A 16,786-nucleotide genomic window follows, 5' to 3' on the forward strand; every position below is an offset into this window, starting at 1 on the left:
TCAGTAATGGGATCTCTGCAGTCAATAGCAAGAAGAAAAATTCATATATGAAAATCAGATACTTTTAACTAAATAGCTAGTACTCTGTTTTAGGTAATCTAGTCTTATGGATTATAAGTACGCTTGTTTACTTGAAAAATAGCATCGTCATGGCCACCGTGTACATCCATCTGGAAGGAAAATGACTTGTCTGATGGCCCCAGTTTAAAATGTTTCTCACTGATTTCAGATGCAGATTCTCCTTTGTTGCTGAAGTCGCCATACTCCATGCTATGAGCAACATTATCTTCTCTGGAAACTCTAATGCTGTATCCTCCTCCCGCCCCACTCTGGAAGGCTTTCTCGATCCCTATGTTAGATGACTTGAGCGCTGCCATGATCTGATCTTCAGATAGGTCATCTCCTTCCAGCAGCCCAGATTCTTCCAGGGTTTGAGAAACATTTAGCTCTGCAACTATAGTCATGGTTCCATTGTCAGTGGACTGTTCCACTCTTTTGACACCGACGGCTACATTCTCTGGACTTTCACTACTCACTCTGGTGAGGAAAGCCAACTCCTCTTTCAGTGCTCCCGACACTGAACTTTGTAGCTTCTCAAGAGCTCCTTTCAGCTGCTCTTTGGGCTCCAAAGAGTCTTCTCTCAGGTACTCAGGCACTGACTCTTGCACTACAAGTGAGACCCGAACCTCTTCTTCTATTATGCAATCTGGAAAACTCTCTTTGGCAAACAACCGGTCACCTGAAATAAACTCATATTCATCACTTTCTTTTACAGTCACTTTTTTCTGGGGAAGGCCATCATCTTGATAATACCTCTCATCCGACAGGTCATCTACAATTCCATAATGGCCATATTAGGTTAAAACTGTACTTTTGAGTTAAAATATATATTTATAATTTTAATAGATGACAAATTAAAAAGGCATGAACATTTTTTTGTATCGAAAAAATATCGAACCGTGATACCAAAGTATCGAACTGAACCGAACCGTGAATTTTGTGTATCGTTGCACCCCTAGTAAGTAAGTAAGTAAAATGTATTTTTATAGTGCTTTTCACAGATAAAAATCACAAAGGGCTTTACAACACTAGCACCGGAGTGGACAAGTGGACTTCAGCTGGATATTAAGATGTGGAGTCACCGGTATAATCCAATGGGGAGCCGATTCAGGGCGCCTGGAGATAAACCATTCACAACTCAAATACCCTGCAGACATTTGAGTTGTGTCTGCAGGGTATTTGAGACACTGAATTTGAATAGTCAAATTCAGTGTCAATTTGACTATTCACACTGAATTTCACTATAAAACACATCAATGAGTGGATGACAGAGGTTAGGTAGTTTGATCTTCTCTTTGTTATCATTCCACCACACTTCTCCAGTCCGAACGACATTCTGATGTAATTATTATTATTATATGTCCCTTTTGGTTCTTTAGCTATCAGAATTGTTGTGTGAAGATTTTTTTTAATTTTAAACAACACATTTATTTTCAATAAATAAACATCAAGACATCACAAGTTTTGTAATAAATGGGGGAAAAAACCACGCGAACATAGGGCTGAAACATAATTGCCCATCTACAACAGAATACACCACATTCTTAAAACACCATTGAAAAGAAAAATCAGTTAAATTACTCATTAATGAGTAAAACTGAAACTCAACTTTAAATCTTCTCTCTGCAACATTATCAATCTTATCCTTTCGACTTTTATATATAGAAAATTTTTCTTTACCCACCACAAAATTCAGCAGCTTCGATTTTGAAGACTCTTTTTTGTGTAGCCAGCACCAAACAGAAATGCCACTGGTGACCAAACCACACCACATTTTTCAAAGACATGCTTTAACATAATGAACAGTAGTTCAAGGCGTTTACATTCAAGAAATATGTGAAAAACTATTTCTCTTTCCCGACAATTATAAAAGACCCTCTATATAGGTTTTCTACCATCCTCATCCTGTAACTTGTCTCTCCACACAGTATCTGTCTTTCCACTCAATTGCCTTTTATTTAACCCTTGAAAAGACCTTGTATATAACAGTTTTTCACTCAGCATGTGAAAATCTGAGTCTTTTTGATTCATTGGCAGTGGTCCTGTCAAGCCAGCAAAATCAATATTCAATAGTGATGTGCGATACCATTGATCCAATACCAAGTAATATTCAGGGTGGTATTGACGATACTGATTCGATACCGATACTTTGTACAAAAACTTATTTTATTTATTGTATCTCAAATTATAGCGTCATAATGATTACAGGATATCAGATTACTTGTTCTTATCACTTAATAATGCAGAATCATCACGTAGAAATAAAACAAACTGAAGTTGTGCTATTTGAACACCTTGCCTGCCTGCAGCATTAAAGGACTCCATGAGAGACGTCTGTCTCGTCCTAGCAGCACCTGTCCCTCTCCTCCTCTTCAGTTCGCCTCAACATACGCTCGTCATATTCTGTGATATGATTTACTCTGAGGTGTTTGACGAGGTTAGTGATGTTGCCACAGCCATACTTGCCAACCCTCCTGATTTTTCCGGGAGAATCCCGAATCTCAGTGCCCCTTCTGAAAATCTCCCGGAGCCACCATTCTCCCGAATTTCTCCCGATTTTCCACCCGGACAACAAAATTGAAAAACCATATCGCAGAATTCATAACGCGGCCCAGCCAATTCCAGTCTCCAACAATGGCGGCAGCTACTTAGTTTTAATATTACTCTTATTTCTCTTTCTGGGTCGCAAAAAAACTTTTAACATATTTTCAGGCGAGAATGTAGCTGTGTAAACTTCAAATTAGTGATGTGCAATACCACTGATTTCCTTTCCAATCTGATTCCAAGTAAAATCCAGGGTGGTATCGACGATACTGATGTGATACCGATACTCTGTATAAAAACTTAATGTTTCATTGTATTTCACAATGCAATATAGAATTGCATTATGTAATTGTAATAATAATATAATAATATAGCTGCACAATGATTACAGGACATCAGACTACTTGTTCTTATTTCTTAATGATGCAGAATAATCATATAGAAATAAAAAGCCTGAAGTTGTGCGCTATTTGAGCATGTTGCCTGCCTGCAGCTCTAAAGGACTCCGTGAGAGACGTCTGTTTTGCCCTAGCAGCACCTGTCCTCTCCTCCTCTTCAGTTTGCCTCAACATAAGCTCATCATATTCTGTGATATGATTTACTCTGTGGTGGTTGACGAGGTTAGTGGTGTTGCCACAACACCTCATTGTCTTGCCACATGTATCGCAAACCGCGTCTTGGCTGTTTGTGGAGGTAAAATATGTCCACACATGACTTTGTTTATGCTCAGCCATTGTTGTGAGTGCGAACGCCAGGTGCAGTGCAGTGCCAAATTAGTGACTTTGTCACTATATTTAGTGAGTTTTCAGAGCCCCTTTGCAACTTTTATTCTAAAAAACAACTAGTGACAAATCTGGTGACTTTTTCTGGTGTTATTGGAGACTTATTTATGACAACTTTTTGACGTGAAAGCGCGTATCGCTATTCTCAACAAGCAGTGGGTGCTGCTGTGGGCACCTCGCCCGTGCCAAAGCGCTCACGGGCAGAGGATAGTCCTCCCCCCATCTCGATGTTCCCACCTATGCGTCCAAACTGCAAACCTGTTTTGTGGATTTTAAGGTTTAGAACTACTTAAACACACACACAAAATAACTCCACCATAGTGCCTATTTCAGGTCACTTTTGCCGGTCCAAGCACAGATAAAGGAATAAGGTTGGAATTGTGACATAAAAAAAAAACGCAAAAACAATAATCGCTAAAAAAAATTTAATTTGTAATTCTAAATAAATTCTAAATGCATTTAGAACGTTTTTTTACTCTTCTTTTTTTCTCTCCTACAACGTGGGTTACAATGATATTAGCATGACCAATTATGCAAATTAGGCGATGACGTCGTTTAGCGACTTCTAGAGACTTTTAGCATAGCCAATAGCGATTTTCCTTACTGAGGAGTTGGCAACACTGGCCAGGGGCTGCAACACATTTATACAGCCGTATTTCGCATATGAGTATGAAAGGCTTAAGAGGAAGTAGTTTCTTCCAATTTAGAGGACCCGAATGATATAGTTTCTTTCCACTGTGTTCCTGTTAATGAAAAACTACAAATTTAACCCAAAGTACAAAAATATCGATATTTTAATATGAGAATCGATTCTAGAACATAAATTACTGGGATCAGAAGAATCGATGTTTCAATATTGATCCGCACACCACTACTTCAAATATCTGAGCCGATCGACACATCGTCTTCAAACCCCCGCGGTCTTTCGCTACTCGGGTTAAACATGATACATAAGTCACTTTGATAACTTTAATAAAAAATGTTATTGTTTGGCTTTTTCAGTGTTTTATTTGTTCGTGGGTAAATCAGTTTGGCTGATATTAAAGTTATTAGATTAGATTAAATTAAATTTAACTTTATTAATCCCTCGGGTGGGTTCCCCCGGGGTTTACACACAGCTGAATAGATGTCAAACAGAAAATGATTAAACAGAAGTGTGAAACGGTCGAGAGTTTAAGTCAGCGCCCGGTTATATTTTAGATAGCAAGGAACAGACAGCAGAGTTTCACTCCACCGAGGAAGCTTGTGACATACAGGGAGTGCAGAATTATTAGGCAAGTTGCATTTTTGAGGAATAATTTTATTATTGAACAACAACCATGTTCTCAATGAACCCAAAAAACGCATTAATATCAAAGCTGAATGTTTTTGTAAGTAGTTTTTAGTTTGTTTTTAGTTTTAGCTATTTTAGGGGGATATCTGTGTGTGCAGGTGACTATTACTGTGCATAATTATTAGGCAACTTAACAAAAAACAAATATATACCCATTTCAATTATTTATTTTTACCAGTGAAACCAATATAACATCTCCACATTCACAAATATACATTTCTGACATTCAAAAACAAAACAAAAACAAATCAGCGACCAATATAGCCACCTTTCTTTGCAAGGACACTCAAAAGCCTGCCATCCATGGATTCTGTCAGTGTTTTGATCTGTTCACCATCAACATTGCGTGCAGCAGCAACCACGGCCTCCCAGACACTGTTCAGAGAGGTGTACTGTTTTCCCTCCTTGTAAATCTCACATTTGATGATGGACCACAGGTTCTCAATGGGGTTCAGATCAGGTGAACAAGGTGGCCATGTCATTAGTTTTTCTTCTTTTATACCCTTTCTTGCCAGCCACGCTGTGGAGTACTTGGACGCGTGTGATGGAGCATTGTCCTGCATGAAAATCATGTTTTTCTTGAAGGATGCAGACTTCTTCCTGTACCACTGCTTGAAGAAGGTGTCTTCCAGAAACTGGCAGTAGGACTGGGAGTTGAGCTTGACTCCATCCTCAACCCGAAAAGGCCCCACAAGCTCATCTTTGCTGATAGCAGCCCAAACCAGTACTCCACCTCCACCTTGCTGGCGTCTGAGTCGGACTGGAGCTCTCTGCCCTTTACCAATCCAGCCACGGGCCCATCAATCTGGCCCATCAACACTCACTCTCATTTCATCAGTCCATAAAACCTTAGAAAAAACAGTCTTGAGATATTTCTTGGCCCAGTCTTGACGTTTCAGCTTGTGTGTCTTGTTCAGTGGTGGTCGTCTTTCAGCCTTTCTTACCTTGGCCATGTCTCTGAGTATTGCACACCTTGTGCTTTTGGGCACTCCAGTGATGTTGCAGCTCTGAAATATGGCCAAACTGGTGGCAAGTGGCATCTTGGCAGCTGCACGCTTGACTTTTCTCAGTTCATGGGCAGTTATTTTGCGCCTTGGTTTTTCCACACGCTTCTTGCGACCCTGTTGACTATTTTGAATGAAACGCTTGATTGTTCGATGATCACGCTTCAGAAGCTTTGCAATTTATATGTTATTGTATATTTTACACATGTTTGTATGGGATATTGTATTTGTTTTAAATGTTATATACCTATGTGGTATGTGACTTTTGTTGCTATGATGCCAGGTCTCTCTTGGAAATGAGATTTTTAATCTCAATGAGATTTTTTACCTGGATAAATAAAGGATTAATAAAAAAAAAAAAATTTGAGACTGCTGCATCCCTCTGCAAGATATCTCACTATTTTTGACTTTTCTGAGCCTGTCAAGTCCTTCTTTTGACCCATTTTGCCAAAGGAAAGGACGTTGCCTAATAATTATGCACACCTGATATAGGGTGTTGATGTCATTAGACCACACCCCTTCTCATTACAGAGATGCACATCACCTAATATGCTTAATTGGTAGTAGGCTTTCGAGCCTATACAGCTTGGAGTAAGACAACATGTATGAAGAGGATGATGTGGACAAAATACTCATTTGCCTAATAATTCTGCACTCCCTGTACTACGCGGCTTTCTTTAGACCGCGAAGGCCGGGTCCTCAGGTAGAAGCAGCCTCTGAATTTGGACACCCCCACTGTTTCCAGGCTGGCCAATAATAACGGTGACACTTAACGTATTTTATCCGATAAATAAACACTGTAAAATGTATTTATCACCACCCCACCCCAACAGCCCTTTTGAATGTCTCCCTAATTCTGAGGTCTCAAGGTTGGCAAGTATGGCCACAACACCTCACTTTTTTGCCACATGTATCACAAACCACGTCTCAGCTGTTTGTGGAGATAAAATACGTCCGCACAATTACGCTCAGCCATTGTTGTGAGTGCACATGCCAAGGGGCTGCGAGACATTTATACAGCCGTATTTCGCACAAAATATCGGCATTTTAATGTGAGAATCGATTCTAGAACATAAATGATTGGTATCGGAGGAATCGATATTTCAGGATCAATCCGCACATACCCTTTTCTCACTAAAATATTTGGTCATGTAAAACCTCTATCGGCATATCGCCATCAAAATGAAAATGGATTTGTGTTTTGCACATGTTCTATTCCCACGGAATCCTGGTCTTTTGAGTAGAGGAACTTTGTGTATGTGCCGTCTGGCTCTCTGTGACTCTCTCGTCTCATGCATGTGAACGAGTTATTCCGAATGTTTCAGAAACCTGAATAGTGAGCCTAACTCGACCATAACCTGAATATTGGCTGTATGTAAACGTAGTCAATGTAGTGAACCTCTCCATGCATCGTCTGCAAATTTCAAAGCTGGCACCATTAGATATTAAGACTGATTAAAGCAGGATCATTGCACTATTTGTTAAGATCATTGGGTTCTTTTACACTACTAATTCTGTTCTTGTCATCACCCCCCCACCCCCCCATGCATTTTTGTACATATATAGGTGCAACCCTTGAGAAGTGGCCCGGGACCCATCCTTCCAGCATTGGTACTACAATCAATGCCAAGATCACAGAATTCCGGGCCAAAAATAAAAATGTCTCTGTCACAGCATCCCCATAACTTGACTTTCAATGTCTCGTTTGGCATGTTTTTGTTATTATAATGCCAATTCATGTTTTATCTATTAAAGATAGTTTGTTTGGGGTTTTTTTAAGTGGGCTGGTTTTTTGCCCTCCAACGTTTTACTCATGTTAGCAGGTGAAAGTTCCACAAATTTGCAGCAAAAAGCTTAGCATGCTCTTTAAACATTAGAGCTTAGATCACGTTAAATATTTCTGTGAAATATCAGTATGTGACTGTTATATCAGTTCAGTGAAAATAAAAGTTAACTGAATTTAAAGATTGCCCAGTATTCATGTTTTTTGTTTTGTTTTCTTCATTATTACAATACATTGACTGCCGACCTGTCAATGTCAAAGAAAGTTATGTTGGCTTACGAGTTTGTCTTTGCATTGCTAGTTTTTAACTGATGTTGGTCAAGCAGGGGCAAATGATCCTGTTGTCTTTTTCATATGTGATAGATTTTTTTTCTAGTAATGTCAATTTGTATAAAATTAATAATTAAGTTTATAGGTTTTTTTATGAGCTGAGATTTAAGAATTCTTAGAAGAAAAATGTAAAAAAAAACATAGTTTACCATAAAAATGTATTGCCTGAACATAAAGACAAAACATATGTAATCTAACATATTCTTAGAATATATGTATAAAAAGCATTTAAAAAAGAGATTATTGCCCTGCAAACTCCATTTACTTTACATATAAAAAAAACTTTATCTAACAGATTTTGTTCATATATGTAAAGCATATGTCTTTATGACAAATATTTACTAAAAAAATCCAAAAATTATATGGAACATCTATGGAAAACATACTTTGACATGTACTTTCCTTATATAACTCATAATATATATATAATTTTATATATATATATATAAAATTATATAATATATAATATAATTTTTCATTAGTGTGTTTGACTCTATTGGCCCCTGTATTCTGGAAATAATTAATACTTCTCTTTATACTGGCTCAGTTCCCAGCTATTTTAAACAAGCTATTGTTGAACCAATATTAAAGAAACCAAATTTGGACCCATCTCTTCCAAGCAGTTACAGGCCAATATCAAAATTACCATTGGTGTCAAAGATCTTGGAAAAAACAGTTGCAGAACAACTTAACAACTTTTTGGAAAAGAACAATGTTCTGGACATTTTCCAGTCCTGTTTCTGCAAATTGTACTCCACTGAAACCGCTTTGCTTAAAGTGTCTAGTGACATTCTGATGGCAGCAGACTCTGGAGAGTACACTGTTCTGGTTATGTTGGATCTCAGCTCTGCTTTTGATACTGTTGATCACAGCATCATGATAAATAGGCTGAAGGACTTGTTTGGGATTACTGGTGTTGTTTTAAAATGGTTTATGTCGTATCTATCCGAGAGATCCTTTACTGTCTGTATAAATCATGTGCTGTCGGAAACATCAGTTCTGCCTTCTGGGGTACCTCAAGGATCTGTTTTAGGTCCTATTCTTTTTTTGCTGTATATACTCCCTCTAGGCCACATTATCAGACGTTATAATAATATTTCTTATCATCTCTATGCTGATGACATTCAGTTGTACTGTTCTTTCAAAGCTTCTGAGTTTTATAAATTGTCTTGTTTAAATAGTTGTCTGTCAGAAATCAAACAATGGTTAAATGACAATTTCCTCCAGTTAAATGCAGATAAAACAGAAACTTTGATTATTGCACCTGATCACATGCTCTCAGAAATTAGGCAGCATATCAGTTTTTTAGACCCTTCATTTCAGTCGAGTCTCTGAAACTTAGGTGTTATATTTGACAGTTCAATGTCTCTTGAGAAACACTCTAAACAACTTGTCCGGAACTGTTTTTATCATCTAAGAAACATTTCTAAACTCAGACTACTGGTGTCAAAGGCAGAACTTGAGATGATTATTCATGCTTTTATCTCTTCTCGTTTGGATTATTGTAACGCTCTTTTTACGTGTCTCAACAAATCAGCTCTGGATCGCCTTCAGTCTGTACAGAATGCAGCGGCAAGACTTTTAACTGGTACAAACAAGAGGTCACACATTACTCCAGTTTTGGCTTCTCTTCATTGGTTGCCTGTAAATTTTAGGGTTCATTTTAAAATTTTAGTTGTAACTTTTAGAGCTCTGCACGGTGAAGCTCCCCAGTATATCTCTGACCTGTTGAACCACGTACTAGGTTTAAAACATGTGGGGATCAGGCTTTTCAGGCACTGGCATCTAGGCTGTGGAACTCTCTGCCGTTGTCTTTACGCTGTCAAGACTCTACTGACTCCTTTAAAAAGCAGCTGAAGACATTTTTATACAAACAGGCTTTTAATTAATTTTAACTTGCATGTCTGATCTTAATGTAAAGCACTTTGTGATTTTTATCTGTGAAATGTGCTATATAAATCAATTTTACTTACTTACTTACTTTTACACGTGAGGAATGCCAGCATAGTTTTTAGCTCTGCACACATTGTCACAGTTTATCACGTGTGCTGTCACATAAATTAGTTATCTTGACACCGATCCCACTATGGACACCTCGTTAACCAGAGACTAACGGAAAAGGGAGATTACTTAGTCTCCCTTAAAGAAGAAGTTTAAAGATTCCTCCGTCACTAAGGAAGACCTCAACGAGGCTATTGCTAACGGCATAAAGCAAGCACTTCAACAAAGCAACAACAAAAGTCCCTTGATACAGTAGTTGCCTCAGCAGTCAGAGAAGCTATGGACTCTCTTTATTCCTGCTTTGCGTGACCTACGCACAGACCTTCAAAAGACCAATGAAGTGGAAAATAATATCAGCGTGGAAATCGAGAGGGTAGTGTTAAGGTAAAATATATATTCTTAGTGCTTATTTTCTGATTATATTGTTTTATGTAGTCCAGTATGGTGAAACAGGCCATCTTTCTTTCATAAAGTGGGTGAAAGGTCTTAGTTGGCTGTGCAAGACAGGAAACTGTTCAGAATGAGACGTTTTGTGCAGAGCTGCTGGGTACAGGATGTAGACAGGAAGCGAAACTAGGCAGAGTGCACTTCAAAGTTGTTTTGATCAAAACTATGTGTGACCATCCATCCATCCACATCCGCTTTATCCGGGGCCGGGTCGCGGGGGCAGCAGCCTAAGCAAAGAGGTCCAGACCTCCCTCTCCCCAGCCACCTCCTCCAGCTTATCCGGGGGAATACCAAGGCGTTCCCAGGCCAGCCGAGAGGTATAATCTCTCCAGCGTGTCCTGGGTCTGCCCCGGGGCCTCCTCCCGGTGGGACATGCCTGGAACACCTCACCCAGGAGGCGCCCACTATGTGTGACATATAACAGAACTATATCATACGCATCTGACTTAATGCTTCAGATCTGCAGAGGGTTTAGCCTCATGCACATCCCTTTCCGGAAAGTTATGATTGAATAAAATAATTATAAAGCTTTGAACACACTGAGTCGTGTTGTCTCTGTCCAGTAGAAGAATAAAAGAATCTGGTCGAATAGTAGCTACAATGACTACACGCAATCAAGACCGAGTGGATTCAGTGCAAGACGCCGCACATGAGGACAGATGATCGGTTATCGATCTGAAGAAACAACTTGACTTACTCACAACAAAGCTCACCGATCTTGAGGACAGGGGTCGCAGGAATAACATCAGGCTTGTTGGCTTACCAGAAATGACGGAGGGTTCCGATACAGTTGGCTACATTAAGGCTAATCTCCCCAAGTGGATTCCGTCGCTGGAGGGGCGCAATATCAACATTGAACGCGCGCATCGGGTGTATGACGGCCGCGATACTAATACCGCGATACTTATTTCTATATTTGTATATTTTATTTTCTCGTTTTATAAGATAATTTCACTCAATTGGGAGGGTGTAGGATATACTTACCCACTTAATTTTTGTTGACTATGTGTGCACATCTGACACTGTAGTTTTTGTGTTGGAGTGGAAGGACCGGTCACAAATCAATCAGAAGTTTATGTTCTAGTATCTGGCAGGAATATGGTGGCCTTATATTTTACTGCACATCAACGTTCCTCTCTTGCTATCTTCACATTGGGACCATTCTTGGACATTTGTCACACCGATGCTACCATTGATTATTCTGTCACTTAATGTTAATGGACTTAACTTTGCTATTAACCCTTTAAGACCTACCATAGAACCAAGTCCTCCAGAGCTTATATTATATTTTTACATGTTGTCGAGCCATTTTTGGGAGCATTTCAAGTTGCTATACATCAATACAACCATTACAGCCTAAATTTTAATAATATGCATGCATTAAGTGCATAGTAATTACATAAATTGCAAAAAAGTGCAATAAACTACAAAAAAATTGAAAATCATTTTTGTTTTTTAACATATTTCTAGTTAGAGAAATTTAAGAGGCTTATCCCTGTAAATAACTGTAAATACAAAAAAGTTGCACAAAATAGTTTCCAACCACAGGAAATTTATTTTGAGTGTCTTCGTAGTTTTACTTTTGAAGTACACCAATTTCTATACACTGCAGGAAAAACGAAAATAAATATTACAATGCAAATTTACAAAGAAAACAGCATGTCCATCAAAATAAACTATTTCCAGCAGTGCAATATGAGTCCTAAGCATCCCAGAAACGACACAGAAAGTCATAAAGTAAAAGATAACTTTTAAAAAGACGAGTATAGGCCTTGAGGCCCTGATAGTAAAAAAGACTACATTTCCGCGAAAATGACGTCACTTCCGGTTTCGGGCAGGTAATGGCAGAAATGCAAAAGTTCGAGCTGACGTCTATTCCAACGTAGGAAGTGTTATGAACAGCTGATCAGATCGGCAAAGCGTGTTTCTGGAATATTATGTTTTTGTTCCTGCAAGCGCTTTTTATGCAGTTTTTGCAAAGCTTTATGTGGAAGGAAACTGTGACCTAGGACAAGCTGATGGCATAAGATGTAAGTATAACTCCTCCGGTTTCATACGCAAAAAAAATTTTTGCGCTAGCTTACGTGGTTGCAGTGCTACTGGGATTTAAAAATAGTTACGCAAAACAGAGCGTGCCCGCTCCGATCGGCTGTAAAGGGTTAAAAGGTTTACACAAATAACTGTTTATTCTGAGTACGCTTTCAATGTCTTTGTACAACACCATAATCTTGGCAATTAAATCCAGAGGTTACGGTGCTCAACTCTGTCAAAAGCCTTTTCTTGGTCCCGTACATCCCAATGAACTGGAGACCTCCAAAATATTTCTGACTAGTGACACATTACTAACAATAGACCTGCCTGGTGTCATGTATTTAATATATATATTCTTAGTGCTTGTTGTCTGATTATATTGTTTTATGTGTGCCTTTTATAAACCAGACCCAGACGACACCAGAACTAGGTTAAGAGTGACAAGTTGCCCTGGCAACAGACTTTAGAAAGAGGAAGTGCAAAGCTGCACCAGAAATTTGACACAAAGAAAAGAGGAACTGAGTAAACGGAGTGTGTGTGTGTGTGTGTGTGTGTGTGTGTGTGTGTGTGTGTGTGTGTGACGTGTTGCAAAAATATATAACGAGACTGGCTGCTGCTGCCTCAGACTTGAGCTGGCGTTTCTGTGTCTGCTCAGGCTCCATTTCTGGGAATGTAAAAATAAAGATCATTTTTTGAGTTGGACCACTTTGAGCTGTTTGTCGTTTTTCACCACCAAAAGAATACGAAGAACCAAACGCAATAGGTTTGTGCTTGGTGGACAACCTGATCCATCACCTTCTTCAGCCTGTTTGCCAGCACTTTTGACAGTATTTTATCATCAGTGCACAATAAAGAGACAGGCCTCCAGTTCTTAATATCTTGAAGATCACCTTTCTTTGGTCACAGTGTTAGAACTGCTCTCCTGCAGCTCTGAGGTAAAGATCCTTCAGCAAAGCTCTCTTCAAAAACCTCCAAGACATTGTAAGAATAGACTATCGTAGTATTTAGTTGTATTAACGATAGTAAAGCATTATATTCATTATTCATTATGTAGGTCATAGGTTGAGCTGCTAAACATTCACACATAGTACATAGAACTGGGAGAATAGGTCAGAGGTGTATGTAAGAAGCAGAGATGACACAGCTGCCGTTAGTGGGATGAGGATTTGGTAAGCCAAAGCAAGGAGAACACTGTGTGCGGAGAAGTGGGCTGCAAGGGCACGAAATAGGGAGGCAGGAGATAGAGAGGGACCAGCAGGCCCCTAGATTGGAGAGACAAAGGTTGTTTATTTCTGTGTCATTGTATGCTACTGGAATTGCCCCAGTGGATTTTGATGTTGGATGCTGTAAAAATCTCAAAGTACATGTAATAAAATTAATTGATTAATTGATTGTTTATTTAATTAAACAGGAATTGAATTGAATATAACACTTTTTTTATGATGCATTATACTGCTAATTTATAAGAAATGCTGTTTGCAGAGAATCATGGCCTTATTTGTCTGATTAGAAAGAGCAAAGCATACTGCACAGGAAGCCAAGGTCATAACTTAGGCTCACTGAGAGAGAGAAAAAATGTGAATGCTTACTTTGGAGGGGGGCTGAAGCTATAAGAATGTGAGAAACAGTCAGACACTTCAAGATTTTGCCGGACACCCTCCTGTGCAAACACGGTGATTTGCTTCTTCCCAAGCTGTCTTTTCAGCTTGTTTTAGCTTCATTGCCCACTCCTGACCTTACTGACCTTTCTGCAGTGCAATCTTTTGCCTCTCAGGCAGAGAAAGATCTGTGGTGTAGATTTGGCTGCACACTGATGCTATCTGTTTGGCATTTTTCTGACAGCCGCCCATGCCTGCCTAAGCATTTTTTCCCTTGGTTTCTTAAGTGGGCACACAGGTTGGACCATGTGTCCAAAGGGGGGATGCTACAGGCAGTAACAAAGCTGTGGTTCACAAAAGGCTTTTCTGCAGCAGCTGGACACTTTTTTTTGTATGTAACCCGGGTTAAAAAGATGCATAAATAGTAAAAGATAAGTGAAGTCTAAGAATTTAAATATCAAAGAGTTCATTTATTTAAATTTTCTTGTTTATTAAAAAGGTAAAAGTTCATGTAAAATGATTAAAAACATGTTTGCATTGTTTAAAATAAGTTATCTTTCTTTTCTTGTGAGAACTGTAATTTCCTACGGGAATAAGGTCTGTGAAGGTAACACAGGGTGGAGAAGGAAAAAGAAAAACTAGAAAGCGAAAATTTCTGAAGAAATTTTAAGTGTGCCTATGCCGCCGCTAATCAGTGTAGTTTGCCATTCAAACGGCTACAGAGAGCAAAACTCAGCAGAGCAGCCATTCTCCACCATGAACTATGGTAAAACCAAACACCGCTCGCGCCTCACAGATGACAGCTTACAGTTTTGTGTAAAGATGAGGTGACTTCGTACAGCCCCGATTTGCAGACGCTGTGCGCAGAGGTTCATAAGCAGACCCGACAATGTTTGCATGAACACGCTTTGAAGCATTACGTTATGGACCACTTTTCACACATAGTTGCTATACCCACACAGCCGGCTGTAGCTTTTCATCTTACAGCCCGACACATACAAAAAAAAAAAAAAAAAAAGAAACAGCCGAGAGAGCACAGGCTTTACGCCTGAGAGGCGTGATTGCAGATGCCGCTGAGGTGGGTCCACCTCCCCTGCAGCGGCACAGCAGACCACGCCCTGCCACACACATCAAACACGTAAAATAAATATTTATGCACTTTTGCATTCACTTTTTGTTTTTTGTTACTTTTACACAGTGTTCTGAATGATTAACAATGGTCTACAGCCAATCTTGTGTATTATTATACAAACTTTGGTTGTAAGATTCAGATAACTATTTAATAAAAGCTACATATTTTATATGAGAGTAAGAAAGAAAAGTATATCTTTGTGTCCCCCTCTCCCTGTTAATGCCCTACCTGGCCCCCTGGCAAAAGCTGTGCTAGATCCGCCCCTGCACAGTTACCAGCTGTCAGCTACACAAAAAAAAGGAGCTTGATGTTAGTCGTCTCTCAGAAACAGTTCATAACTTCCCTTCAACTCATTCATGTCACCTAAAAGGTAAACCTGTTTCTCCATCACCAGTTCAGCTCTGATGACTCAGTAAGGACATCTCATGGTTAGGACCAGCCCTTTTTTTTCAGCTGTGGCTCCATCAAACACCAGCTGATACTAGAAATTAAAATCAAATGAATTCTAATAACAGCTGATCAAGCTTAAACGTGCTGCTGTTGTTTAGCGCGATAAACAAACAAGAGAGAAAAGCCGATCATTGATCAGTTTCACGATTGAAGTTGCAACAGGCGAGAGAATGACAGGGGAGGCTGAGTAACGACAGAATAAATCCAGCTTTGTGTCTTCTTCCATTCTACCTGAAGTACGGGACAAACTGTGTTCCTTTTCAGCTCAATACGAAACGCGTAATATTTTCTCTGAATGCGGGACGATTTCGTTTGCACGGGGCGGTTGGCAACCCAATTACTAACCTTATGAATACAATAAAGTTCACCATCAGTAACACAGCACCCACCCAGCTGTACGACTTATTGGTCGTGTCCAAATTCATGGGCTGCATCCTCCTGAGGCCGCATTTGTAGACCGATTACATCATGGCGCGGCCCAGCCAAACTCCAGTTACCAGCAATGGCGGCCGCTACTAAGTTTTAAAATTACTCTTACTAATCTTTCTGGGTCACAAAATAAACTTTTAACATATTTTCAGGCGAGAAAGTAGCTGTGTAAACATCAAATATCTGCTCGGTTTATCAAGATATCACATATTTGCCAAAGTGCTTCGACGTTTTCGGAGACGTCTGCTACCCACCAGCTCGACAGCTAGCCGGGAGCTCGAGGGTTACTGATGCGGCCGAGAACGGCACAACTCCCGGCACATCATTTTCAGATCATCGCGGACTTTCGCTACTCGGGTTAAACGTAATATATAATTCACTTAGTCAACCTACAAATGTTATTGTTGGGCTTTTTTCAGTGTTTTGTTTGTTCGTGAGTAAATCGGTTTGGCTGAGATTAAAGTTATTAGATTAGATTAGATAAAATAAAACTTTATTAATCCCCCTCCTCCTTGGTTTTTACACAGCTGACTAAACGTCAAACAGAAACCTGATTAAACATAAGTATGAGACAGTCGAGAATTTACGCCAGTGTCCTGTTATATTTTAGATAGCAAGGAGCAGACGGCTGAGTTTATTAAACTCCACCGAGACAGCGGCGACGCTAATCTGAAGGCTAGACCATCCAATTTCCCCAGTCGTTTACTTCCAGCCTACCCGACCTTCTGAGGAGAATGCAGCTCATGAATTTGGACACGACCAGTGTAACTGATTGTAAAAAGTCAGCACAACGAAAATATACATAACGTCTTACCTGACATTCAGTTCACCGGACACTTGTACCGGCAGCGTGAGGGGGAGG

General features: G+C 39.5%; 1 protein-coding gene across 11 annotated transcripts in view; it reads right to left on the bottom strand.

Annotated features, from left to right (window-relative positions):
* LOC120731738 (deleted in malignant brain tumors 1 protein-like) overlaps nucleotides 1–16,786 on the bottom strand; it is a 42,594-nt gene that overhangs the window by 16,306 nt on the left and 9,502 nt on the right. The window lies entirely within an intron of this gene.

This window comes from Simochromis diagramma, unplaced genomic scaffold, assembly GCF_900408965.1.
Source record: "Simochromis diagramma unplaced genomic scaffold, fSimDia1.1 OVJJ01000382.1, whole genome shotgun sequence".
NCBI classification, from domain to species: Eukaryota; Metazoa; Chordata; class Actinopteri; order Cichliformes; family Cichlidae; genus Simochromis; species Simochromis diagramma.